The following is a 13,622-nucleotide window of genomic DNA, read 5'->3' on the forward strand; positions in this document are numbered from 1 at the left end:
CACAATGGGGTTTCCAGGTGCTACCAAAATAATAATAATAAATAATAATAATAATTAGAAATAGATGAGATACTGAGAGGAATGAAAAATTGCAAAGAATCGGGCTGAAACACCTAACTCTCCAAGACTGTTTCCCTGAACAACATAATAAATATGCGACGAACAGATGGATGGTCACAGGAAGAACCGGCCTCACATAAGAAAAGAAAGAAGCCTATGAATTATAGACCAATCATGGGTTTACCGACTATGTGGAAACTTCTCATTGGCAATTCTGGCAAAGGCGATCTGGGTAGCGATAGTTCACAATGGAATGCTGCTTACGGACCAAAAAAGCTGCACAGTAAACACGAAAGGGACAAAAGATCACAAAAGATGCAAAACAAAACAAAAAAAGAAGAATTTAGAGATAGGGTGGCTAGATGACCAAAAAGCATCTTACAGAATTCCACATCCATTAGTCATCAAGACACTGAAAATGCAGAAGTTTCCTCCAAAGATCATTTCCTTTCTGCAGCAATTTATGGTTAACTGGAATACTTGGCTCTATCTGGAATGGGCTTTCATGGATGAGGTTCTAATTAAAAAAAATTTTAAAAGGAATATTTCAACAGGATTCCTTATCACCAGTTCTCTGTGAGGTCAATTGTTATCATATCAGCAAAGAGCAACAACCATTTGTTATACATAGATTATTTGAAATTATGATTGATGATGTGCGGAAAAGTTTGGTGAAGCTATAAAGATATGGGTTGGTTTGGATAAATGTGAATTGGCATCGGGGCAAACTAATACATGAGATTGCATACCAGTTAATAAAGGTACTATTAAGAGATCTCTCAGTATAGCCCCAACAATAGCTTAGACTCATGAACCTGATGGAGTCAGAATATAAGAAAGTCAAAAAAGAACTATTCTAAGGACAAAACTCAACTAGAAGCCTTTCATCCGAGCCATTAATATGTGGGTAATCCCAGTAGTATGGTACACCACCAGAGCGATCTAGTGGAATCAAGAGGAAAAAAAAAATCTAACATCCAAACAAGGAAGCTCCTGGAGATACATAGAGTAATGACTATTAGTCAAGAGGTGGACAGGATGTACATCTGACAATTTAAAGGAGTTTTGCTATCTGTGGAGGAAGCAATTGATAATGAAGAATATAAAAATAAAATGTCTAAGGAGTCAGCCAGGGTAAAAGATCATCTGGTCACGATAACAAGCAGCAACCAATTGCATCCTTGTGCAAGAAAGCATAAAAGAAAGGAGAAATCAAATAGCCAAAGAAAGGCTCAAAAGATTTACACAGAAATCAATGCAAGGACAGTGGTGGAGAAAGATCGAACTCATTGGTGATTCCAAGTAAACAAACTCATGGCTTTTAGAAGGATACTTCAAAAAAGAGACAGAGCCTCATTATGAGTGCAGAAGAGAAGTCCTTAAGGCTTAATTTTGTTCAAAACAAAACTGTCTGAAAGAACTGCTCCACAAACTGCAGAACATGTTCCAAAAAGGAAGAAGATGGTGGAACATGTGTTGAGTGCAGGAGCCTGGCTGGGAGAGAATATATGAACAAACACAATGAGGTCACCAAGTGTCTCCATTGGCGCCTCAGAAGCAAGTACAGATTTAAACTAACCGTGCAATATTATGACCACCAAATTGAAAGCGCACTAGTGAATGAAAAGGCTAAAGGTTTTATGGGATCTGGCAATTATCACAGACCAAACAGTTCAAGTAGGCTGCACCTTGATCTAGAAAAGAATATAAATGAGACCATGTTAATTGATATTGCCATATCAGCAAACAGAAACATAAAAGACAAACAAGAAGAGAAGATAGTGAAGTCTGAAGAACTCTTCCATTCAGTGGAACAATTATGGAACATTAGAACAAAGACAAGCCCAGTAATTATTGGAGCACTTCGGGTAATCCCTAAGGGTATGAATGAGCAGCTCAAGAACATGTTAAAAGCACAAGACATCACAAGCCCCACCCCCTAGATGACAGAACCCTTAGCCACGGCCAGAATTTTAAGGAAAACCAAAGAAGAACAAATGTGTTTGAGTACCTAATAAGCAGGAAATCTGTGGAAGGCTTAACAAAACTCCTGATCACCCAAACCTATGGAGTTGGCTAGTGGTCAGGATAAATTTGAGCCAGTAGCTTTTCCCTTTTTATACTTAAAGATCTTGTATATTGTGAAGGCTATTTGTTTTTTAAAAAAATCCTCATGATGTTATACTGAAAGAGAACAACAACAACACAACAATAATAATAACAACAATCCTCTAGTAGCTGTTTGATGGCCAGTGTAAAGTGAATTGGCTGGCTTCAGTAAAGTTCCTAGCAAACGAGTGTCCACATCACAGGTGGTTGTGATCACTAATCACTAATTAGTACCCTTGTTCTCAGCAGAGAGGCCAACAAATGAATGAACCAGCACAGAGGGTAAACTTCCCTAGGGCATGTTCCACAGAGTCAGGACTGACTCACTTTGGCAGAGCAGTGTGGGGAAGCTTGCCATGCTGCTGGACTTGTTCTATGGAGAAATGGGGTGTCAGTCTTCAGAGCTGGAACTCTGTCAAGTTCCCTGGGCACTTCCTTCAAGAAAAACCTGAAAAGCACAAATGACAACAGAGAGAGAGAGTACTCTTTGATCATGTTGTATACCAGAAAAATATTGGGGGGCTTTAAAAAGTGAATCTCTACACTACCTGTTTGTTGAGACTTCTTAAGATATATTATTCACCAGAAAACACTGCACATACATATGCACAAAAGAGTTACATTGAAAACAAAAGAACTACATATAACCAGACCTGGCTGCAATAAGAGATTAAATAATGCTAGTGTGATGGAATGTGACTCATCTGCTGGCAAAAATTACTTTAGTGCCACTCATTTCCAGTGTGTGGGAGGGAAGGTCGTTCCTGACTCTAGTTTAAGAAATTGGCTCTTACTCCATTGTGCTAATTAATCAAAAAAGGAGGGTTGTTTCTTAATGCTGCTTTGTGCTTCTGAGAATATTCTTGGCAGTTTAGAAAACAATAAAATACATGCTAAAGAATACACCTACATTACTTGTAAATTATATTCCTTTTGTAGTAGCCATATTATATAAAGTCATAATAATCCTATACTGGCTCTTCTTTGATGTCTGATATTTGAATGGCTAAGGGAAAACAGAAGTCTCAGTGCCCTGCTTAGTTATCTCTCATTTTAACCAAGTCTTTGTCTCCCTCTTGTGTCAATAGCTTATAGTTAACACCAAATTCTTTAGACAGCAAAAAGTGGAGTAAGCTCTATAATTTAATGTTTATGGAAAGAGCTCAACACTGTTTTTAAAACCATATGCAAAACATTAATCAAATTCAAATGAATACTTCCCAGACAAAGTAGAGTTCAAGTCTCATAAGATCGGGTCAGAATAAATTGCAAACCAGACTGAACAGAATCAATGCAGTAGCTTTGTGATTGCCAGACTAAAAGATTCAAGATTGATTTTTCCCTCCCACTAAATTATTGCATATAACATTTCTTGGTAGCCTGAAATACTGTATTTTGCAAGAACTTATGTAGCCAAGACCTCAAAACCTCTCTTTAACAGCCTCACAGATAGCTGAATTTGCATGATCTCATCAAGCAATGACTTTTAAAAACACTAATCTTAGAAAAGAGGAAATGATTAATGCAAAGCATCAATATAACTAATAGTAGCATGAAATATACCAAGTCAAATCTTAAACTAATCAATTATTAAATTCTAAAACATCTGCAGTACAGTTAGTTGTTTTTTTTATTTCCAAAGAGAATGTAGGGATTAAGGGGTGGGTGTATAGAGGTAGTACATGTTATCTATCCCTCAATCCATTCAGTAATAAGAAAACTCCTTTAATGAAGCTCTTTCATATTGTGACGGGCCTCCAAAGATATTGTACTCAAAATTTAACCCCACTTTATTTGTTATTTGTTTTCATATTTGAACCATCTGCTAATACTAATCCAGGAGCGGCGCCAGGGTTTTTGGCACCCTAGGCAGGGGTCCTTCCATGCTCCCAGTCTTTGGGGCACTTCGGCGGCAGGTCCCCCCCCCCCCCCAAATCCTGGTGCCCTAGGTGACCGCCTAGGTCGCCTAAATGGAAGCACCAGCCCTGTACTAACCTCTGTGCAAAGCAAACTAATTTTTAATGTTATGGGATTTAATTTGCCCCATTATGAAGGAAATTCCAAAATCAGGAATCTCACTCTCTATCTCTAAAATACCCCATCTTGGAATGCACAGTTTCTGATTTGCAAGCTTTTGAACTGTTTGGGTTTGGGGAAGACTGTATTACACAGAAATAACAACGCTATATCTAAATATAACTACATTTCTCAGATGAGCTTTGAAAATCTCTACAAGAGAGACCTTTCCCAATGTATTGCAGAAGAATGCACATCATACAGACCAGGAGCACACAGCCAATCTGGAAATAATGAAGGACGGCTCCTGCTGAGCCACCATATGTTTTAAATTACAACAGATTTGGAACAAAAGCACAAAACCTTCTAAAACATAACAAGGTATATTATCTGTCTTTCAAAGATCTAGCTCTTGATCTATATCTCCCTTACTTGCTATAACCCGACCTCTTCTATAACATCTAATCCAATCTTCCATGTCTCTTTGCTGTTAACTACATGGGCCTTTCCTGTCAAAAATGAAGACCTGAGGCCAAATTCTTTTCTGAGTCATACAGAGCCAACAAGGTTACAAAAATATAATTGAGGGCAGAATCTGACCCAATTATTTTAATAAACTGACATCATCTTAATACTGGAAAATCCCATCCGCATCTATATATCTAAAGTATGAAACTCTCCTTATCACAGGGGTATCTTTCTGTCACTCTGGGAAGATCCTGGATACTTTTGCTTCCATTTCTTTCACCATTCCCTAACGACCAGAGCAAGCCCAGGAGAATCTGCCAGCTAATTACCACTCTTGTAATTGTTTGACCTAGCAGACCAAGTGGAAACTGAACCACAAGTTCCCCAGGTGCGAAACAATCTAATCTGGAAGGCAACCTGCAAATAGACTTATTCAACCCACACACACACACAATCCTTCTCTCTACAAGTGGACATTACACCTTGTTGTCATGAGTGACCTAAGACACATCAGTCTATTACAGGGGTCGGCAACCTTTCAGAAGTGGTGTGCCGAGTTTTCATTTATTCACTCTAATTTAAGGTTTCGCGTGCCAGTAATACATTTTAACGTTTTTAGAAGGTCTCTTTCTATAAGTCTATAATATATCACTAAACTATTGTTGTATGTAAAGTAAATAAGGTTTTTAAAATGTTTAAGAAGCTTCATTTAAAATTAAATTAAAATGCAGAGCCCCCCCGGACCGGTGGCCAGGACCCAGGCAGTGTGAGTGCCACTGAAAATCAGCTTGCGTGCCGCCTTCGGCACGTGTGTCATAGGTCGCCTACCCCGGTCTATTATAAAACACATAGGGGTACATTCCCAAAACATTGTGTGTTCCTTTTAGTTGTATGATTTTCCTTATAGTCAATGAGCCACTTTCTGATCTCCCTTAAAACAGTGAACTCCCATTGACCTTAATGGAGTTTCACACAGCTCTATGAAAACATACCCCTCAATCCTTATTACATTCCCACCATTCCAAATAATACAAATGACAGGATTTTGTGCATTCTCAGGGTTTGCAAACCCATCTACTTTGTTGGGAGGAAGTTGCAGATTTCCCAAATTAACAACCCATTCTTTTCTAGCCAAAGGGAACTGTATGCCAGCGATAGAATAATGCTTGTTCACCAGGCTTGCTGAAGCAGATGCCCTCTATACTGTATTTATGTTACAATTTTTCTCTCTCACCCCTTCCTTCCGTGTTTTTTCACAGTCTCTCCTAGGCAGAGTGCAAATCCAATAACATTCAAGTTCCAATTGAATCTGTAAACCTGTGTTGAGTGGAATGGAAATTAGGGATAATTCTCCTCTCTATATGCAATATTTCACTCATCCCCAATGTAGACAGTGAAAATAACAGAATATTTACCGGGGAGAGACACATACCTTTTGGAACGCTGCCTCTGGTACAAGAAAAAGCTTTTGACTCCCAGAGTTCTTTCATTTGCCCCATCTAATAGTATATGAGATATGGCCCACATTGAAAGTCTAGGCCGTGTCAAAATCTGCAGTTAGGGCAATCACACTTTGACCTTCATTGAGTATTTTACCTGAGTAAGAACTAGATTATTTTGCCCATAATAAAAAATAGGGTCCAGTCTGCATATTACTGAAAAAGGGGAAGACACATTTGGGAGCTTTGTCTGCCATTAGATGTTTTAATTCACATACTGGTAAATAAGCCAAGCTTTCAACTATTGCAGACAGCACACTGAAAGAGAACCCGTAATTTCATTGTTTGTGGTAATCTCGTTTCCTGTGATATCCAGCTACTGATAGACTGAACAAATTGGAATAATCCATTCTCCATCTTCTGGATCTGGGGCTTTGGTAAGCTACCCAGATATCAACTAAACCCTTAAAAATATCTTTCTTTGTTTACAAACTAGTTATCATGATACATAACATACAGGCTGATAATGATAAATTGGAGGAATGATTGGGAATAGTGTATTACCCTTTTCCTTGAAAGAAAATGACCAACACAACCTTATATCACCACAATGTGGCCAAGATTGGCCACTCTTGTTCTAACTGGTACCCATTCCTGTTCTTTTCTACCTCTTTGTCTGTAGTTAGATTGTGAGCTCCTCAGGATAGGACCATCTATTTTTTTCCGCTTGAAAAGCTCATAGCATGTAATGGCCATACCAGAAACAAATGATAAGTGCAGATTCTTTAAAAATTACTTGCTATTCTCATAATCCAGACAATAATTTCAATATTTCCAGCCTTCAACAGCAATAATGGTACAGAAAAGTACAAGAACACGAGAAAACCCAAGGAAACCAAAAGGAAAGATATTTCAAAATGATAAAATTATGTCATTTATTTTATAATGTATAATAAACCTGTGGAACTCACTGACACAATATAACAATGAGATAAAGATCTTACTGAAATACAAAAAAGAAAAAAAGAGAGAGCAGTTAGATAATTAGAATGTCATCCTACTAGCCAGGACAAATATTTATAAGGAAGACCAACCCACATGCTTCAAGACATGGCTGCCTGGGTTTAGGAGGAAACGTCCTGTACAGGAATGTTAATGTACATTTGTCCTTTATAGCCCTGATGGAGCAAACCACTTAATCACATGCTTACTGTCAAGCACATGCTTAAGTTCTACTGAAGAATGTGATTGTGTGCTTTGATTAATGGGTTCTAAGGGAGGGTTACATATTCCTCAGAAACGTCTGATCCTGGCCACAGCCAAATACAAAGTACTAGGCTGGATGGGTCACCAGTCTCATCCAGTATAACAAATCCTGTGTTCCGGTAAGACCACTCAGTGCCCAACAGAATTATTAACTGCAGCCAAATCAGACAAATTTACTGAATCTGTAGTTTAAGAAATTTAAAAGGCAAATAGTAAGTAATGACCTTTAAAAATCACTAAGAAAGGTTATGATGGTCACATATCCATTTACATTGGCATTAGCTACCAAGCCTTCTTTTTTATGAGAAATGTTTAATTGATCTTTATTGAGCAGAGCCTTTCCTTCTGCTTGTAAAAGAAATGATTGGTTTTCCCCTCTGGTTCAGTCTGAGGAAGTTAATAGTCCAGTTTTCTCTTGCAGCAGAGATAGTTAATGACCGTTGGACTATCATAAGAAGGATTTACTATCCAAATTACAATCCAGTTTCTAATCAGCCTTCTCCCTTCAGACTGTTCTATTTGAATTCGTTGATTTTTTTGGACTCCTTTGCAGCTGACAAGGACATTTTATTGTCGTTTTTTTCTGTCATTCAAATAATGCATGTGCTTTCACTACAGTGGTCCATAATGTACTGCTGTAAATTCTTAAGCAGACTGTAATATACATTGATTTGATAAACTCATGCTGCGCCTCCTAGACTAGCCAAAGAGCTTCTCAGCAACAATGGTAGATAGGAAGGCAGCAAAAACTGTACACTACAGTAGAACCTCAAAGTTATGAACACCAGAGTTACGAACTGACCAGTCAACCACATACCTCATTTAGAGCCAGAAGTACACAATCTGGCAGCAGCAAATACAGTACAATATTGTGTTAAATGTAAGCTACTAAAAAAATAAAGGGAAAGCAGCATATTTCTTCTGCATAGTAAAGTTTCAAAGCTGTATTAAGTCAATGTTCAGTTGTAAACTTTTGTAAGAACAACCATAACTTTTTTTTCAGTTATGAACATTTCAGAGTTACGAACAACCTCCATTCCCGAGGTGTTTTTACCTCTGAGGTTCTACTGTAGTATATGAAATAAATCATATTTTATTTTTAGAGTCTTTCCAGGATAGATGAATCAGTAAACATACGATATAAGCTAAACCAATAAATTACATTATTATACAGCAATTTCCTTACTCCCTTGGGAACCCATGTTTAAAACTTGACAGAATCTTAACCATCTACTTCAAATACCGTTGTTACTATTCGTCAGCTGCTTTCCAAAATTTTGCAGCAATTTGAAAACGCCAGGATGCCCAAACCGTTCAGAAGTGAGAGAAACTCACAGATTCTTTTCCACCAACTTTTTTATTGTACCTGTCACTGCTCAAAACTCAGTGGTATTTGAATAGATCTAATTCTAATGAATCTGACCTCTTTTTTGCTGCAACTAAGAATAACACATTGATTCTCTTTTCAAATACATTTATTGTTGTGCAATTGAGTTTTGTAATACTAAAGGCCCAGTATTTCTGCTATGATCACATATTAATTTTTATGCTACACTGCTGGATATTTTACACGTGAATATATAAAATTAGGAATATATTATGTCTTCTATTTTTCCTTGTTGATCAAATAGAAGACTTTAAAAAGTATTTAGACAGGGAGAAAAGAAAGCAAAAAATAATCCCCATTTAATACTCACTCTTATTGTCTGGTTTTTTTGCTTGGTTACGGATCTTTTACAACTGCTCATTGAAGACCGTGATAATAAAAAATAAAATCCACCAAGATGTTTCATAGAGGAGTGTTTAAAAGTTTATTTCATTAATATTTTTTAAGCACCATGAGAACCTTGGCTTGAATGTGCTGTAGGGATGAGTTGGATTAGACAGCAGTAAATGATTTAGGATTATATGACTGTAGAAAACAAAGTGGATTCCTTAACTATTGTTCATTTCCAGATAATCTAAGTCTTTGGCAGTTTTGCTGGGTAGAACTTTTGAAAAGAACATATAGTGTTTTGGGGCACTAGTGGAATTTTGTTCAAGCAACTTTCAACCTTGTTTTGTTTTCATTTTATTATGTTTGCGTTCTCCTTTGCTTAGATATTGAGTATTTTGGTACAATCAAAGACAGATGCAGAGTAATAATGCTGTGTACTACAACTGCTGAGAGATGCTTTTGCAAAAGGCATAAGCATTAGACTGCACAGTAGGTGACTGGCTACATGAAATAGACTTTAAGCTCTTTGGGGCAGGGGGTCTTTTTGTTACCCGTATCCACGGCACTTAACATGACAGGACCTAGATCCTAGCTGCTACCACAGTACAAATAAAAACAACAAGTCATATGTAGCAATTTATAAGAGAAAATAAGTACTTGCAACTAGCCTACAGTGAGCAACTTACAAGGAAGCTCTCACTTGATGATAGCCATTCTGCATGATAATATTTGTGGCTCCATCTTTAGCAACCAAGTGCCATCACTCCCTGATGACAGTGTACAAAAGGGATTAGCAGCCTCCTTAAAGAAGAGCAAACAGACATCTGCTGAATAGGAATAAAGGCAAAATTCATGCCTGTTTTGTCTTCTGGAAATTAAAGTGATGGGCATTCTTCATCCAATGCAGTCAAGATTGACTTAGAATCCGAAGTGTGCTAAGCACTTTAAAGACAAATAAAAGACACGGTCTGTGTCCTGCAGAGTTTATAATCTAAAAAGAGACATGACAAATGAGGATTGAAATAGAGGGATCAGGTCACACAGTGGAGGATATGGGTTACAATTACAAGGTCATATGCTTGCTGTGGTAGTTCTGCACACATCTTGTCTGTGTCTTGTGGCTTTTTATGAAACACTTGCAGTTGGGTAGGGACCTGCACCACCTGCACACATTTTCTCTGCCAGCCAGAGTGCCATCTCTAGTCTTCCTCTGCATTTCAGCTTGGCACCAGTGTAATTGTACCACAGCAAAGAATAAATCTCTTCATTTCCTGTCCTTATTTAGAAAACTGTGCTTTAATTCCATCTCTAGACTTTGTGGTCCACGTGTGTGGATGAGTGGTGGGAGAGTCACTAGAGGAATTGTGTTTGGATCAAAGGTAGAAGACAAGAGGGCTATCATGTGTACTTTGAGATGGGAAACATGGTAGTAGTTGAGAAATGTAGTAGAATGAGGGCCCCACATATGACTTCACATAGAGCCCCACAGAAATTAGGGCAAGCCCTGCTGGGAAATATGGGTTCCTGAACAACTGACTCTACATTGAAACAACAGCATTGTAGAATTGCTCCATGCTTACTAATTAGAACCACTGTTTTTAAATGAAGCAAAATCAAAGCAGATTATTGAGATCCCTCCATCTCATAGTTAATGTGTGATCGATAGGAGATAACTTTTTAAAAATTCAGACTGCTGATGAATAGATAAATCCAATTTATATCCTCATTTCCCTAGACGTAAAAGTACGCAATATGAGTTAAGAAATAAGATATTACAAAGTGTGCTTTAATCAGCTATTAATGCATGCCATGAAACTGTATGGTACAGAGCTGAAGGCCAAGTGGCTTCTGCCACCCAAGGATTACATTAATGGGCAATTAAAGAATTCCTTGAATTGACTCATTGCTGGTGGAGTTATATTTTTTTAAAAGTTCTTCTTATAGAAAATTTTAAATTGTTTAGTATGGCCAACAGCATACTGCAGAAAAAATATTGTGCAGTAGAAAGATTTCTGGCAATAGTAAGATAGTAAAACTAGCAATGATTTTCCTTGACTACACTTTGCACTGTTCTCAGCAACACCCAAAGAAAACCATTTCTGGAGAATTAAACACCTTCTTTAAAGCAAATAATAAAAGTGATACAGCTGTGGATAAAACTATTTTAAAAACTGTTTTCATAGTTTTGCCAGGAGAGGTATCTACAATGACAGAGACCTAAATAACTATGACTTTCAAATTCCAGGACCTTTAGTTTCATTTTCAAGGGTTTTGGTCACTCTAATAGGTGTAGTGGCAGATATTATGCAATTGAGATGGGACAGCAGTGTAAGGGGTTTCTGGATTTAGCCACCTCTGCATTCCCAAAAGCAATGGCTCCCGAACAAGCCATAGGTAATAAAAAGGGGTCTCTTTAATGGTGAGTTAAACAACCCTTTCACCTGGGCAGTTAAGAAGTCTAAACCCCATTTTCAAGGACCACAAAAGGTAGAGACTAGAGGGAGCAAGGGAAAAATAAATAGTTCAATCCCTTTTAAAAGCCAGAGAGGAACAATCATGAGCTCAGTCCCCTTTTCACCACCTACTAGAGACTGTCTCCCACTTGGGGATATAGGTTTCTGTAGACTAGATTTCTCTCCTACACTCAGGGAAATCCAGCACATACTTCCTGATATCTACCCCTGCTCAAAAGATTAAAAAGCCTGGTGTCTGCTAACCTAACTTCTTATATCCTCTTGATGAGGCACCATGCACAGCTGGAGTCTGTTTCATTCTCTGCTGTAATCTCTTAAGTGATAGGAGACAGCTGAGGGCCTTCCACTGCTCAGAGAGAGATTTTTAACTTTTTGTCCTTCAGTACAGGGTCTCATCCTCCTCACCTACTGATCATAATTCCATTTGTGATTGTATATTGTCCCTGTGACATCTACAGCAATTGCTTACCTAGAAAAATAATGTTAGGAAAGACTTGCTGTATGTTAATGTGTATCTAATGACCGCAGACAGGAAAGCGACTCTTGTGATTAAGGTGGATGACCCTGAGACAGAACGCTTGGGCTTTGTGGTAGTGGAAAATGGGCCTTTAAGGACTAAGCTTCCCAGACACAGTCTGAGCAAGGTGCTGTGAAGCTTTTGATGTTATGCGCAGCCAATTGGAATTGGACACTGAATGAAGCATAGCTCTTGCATGCTGCTTAATCCTGGAAGGTATTTACGTACCTAACTTCTATTGATTTCAATGGGAGTTAAGCACCTAAATGTCTTGGAGGATCTGGGCCTGAGTGAACACTGAACACCACAGGTTCTAGTTCCATCTATGCCATAGACTTCCTGTGTAACTTAACAAATTTGTGCCAAAGTTCCTCATCTGTAAGAGGTGATAATATCCCAGAAGCTTATGGTTATTGATTAAAGCAGGGACGAGCAAACTTTTTGGCCTGAGGGACACATCGGGGTTCCGAAACTGTATGGAAGGCCAGGTAGGGAAGGCTGTGCCTCCCCAGACAGCCTGGCCCCCGCCCCCTATTCTCCCCCTCCCACTTCCCATCCCCTGACTGCCCCCCTCAGAAACCGCAACCCATCCAACCCCCCCGTCCTTGTCCCCTGATCACCCCCTCCCGGGACCCCCTGCCCCAACCACCCCCCGGAACTCCACCCCCTATCCAACCACCCCCTGCTCCCTGTCCCCTGACTGCCCCACAGGACCTCCTACCCCTTATCCAACCCCCCCCCCGCTCCCCGCCCCCTTACCATGGAAAGTATTTAGGTACCTAACTTCTACTGAAGTCAGAGCCAGGCACACCACCGCGCAGTCTAGAGCACCGGGGCAGGCTGGCGGCTCACGAGCCGTGCTGCCCGGCAGGAGTTCACAGCCCCGCCGCCCACAGCGCTGACAGCACGGTGAGCTAAGGCTGCGGGGGAGGGAAGACAGCGGGGGAGGGGCCGGGGGCTAGCCTCCTTGGCCGGGAGCTCAAGGGCCGGGCAGGACGATCCCGCATGCCGGATGCGGCCCACGGGCTGTAGTTTGCCCACTCTGGATTAAAGTGATGGGTTGGAACTCTGGGGATCTGCAGCCAGTACTTAGTTCTGCCACAGACTCCATGTGTGACCTTGGACAAGTCACCAAGAGCTAGATCAATAGGCTCAGCATTGCAGTGTCTGAGTTAGGTGCCCAGGCTCTCCACACAATGCCTGGGGAAAGTTAGGTGCCTAAGAATGGGATCACAAAAGCCATCAAGCTAGCCTCGCCATCCCTCCTTCTCCAGCTCCCAGCCCCAGTCTCCTTACCCAGCCAATCCCACTTTCTCTCCCCTACCTCTCCCATTTCAGTCACACCAACTCCTTGTCCCACTCTACTCCTTTCCCTCCTGCACTGTCCCCTATGCATTTGAATAAGATGGCTTTCTCTCCACACTGCATGAGCCCAGCTGTGGGGTTCACTGAGAGCACTGGAAAGACAGGCTCCCTGTTCTAAGTTCTGGCACCCAGCTCCACCACAGCCAAGAGGGGCCACTGCAGAGAAAGTCTGGATTCATTCCCATAGCCCT

Source organism: Malaclemys terrapin, chromosome 6 (genome assembly GCF_027887155.1).
Source record: "Malaclemys terrapin pileata isolate rMalTer1 chromosome 6, rMalTer1.hap1, whole genome shotgun sequence".
Taxonomy (NCBI): domain Eukaryota; kingdom Metazoa; phylum Chordata; order Testudines; family Emydidae; genus Malaclemys; species Malaclemys terrapin.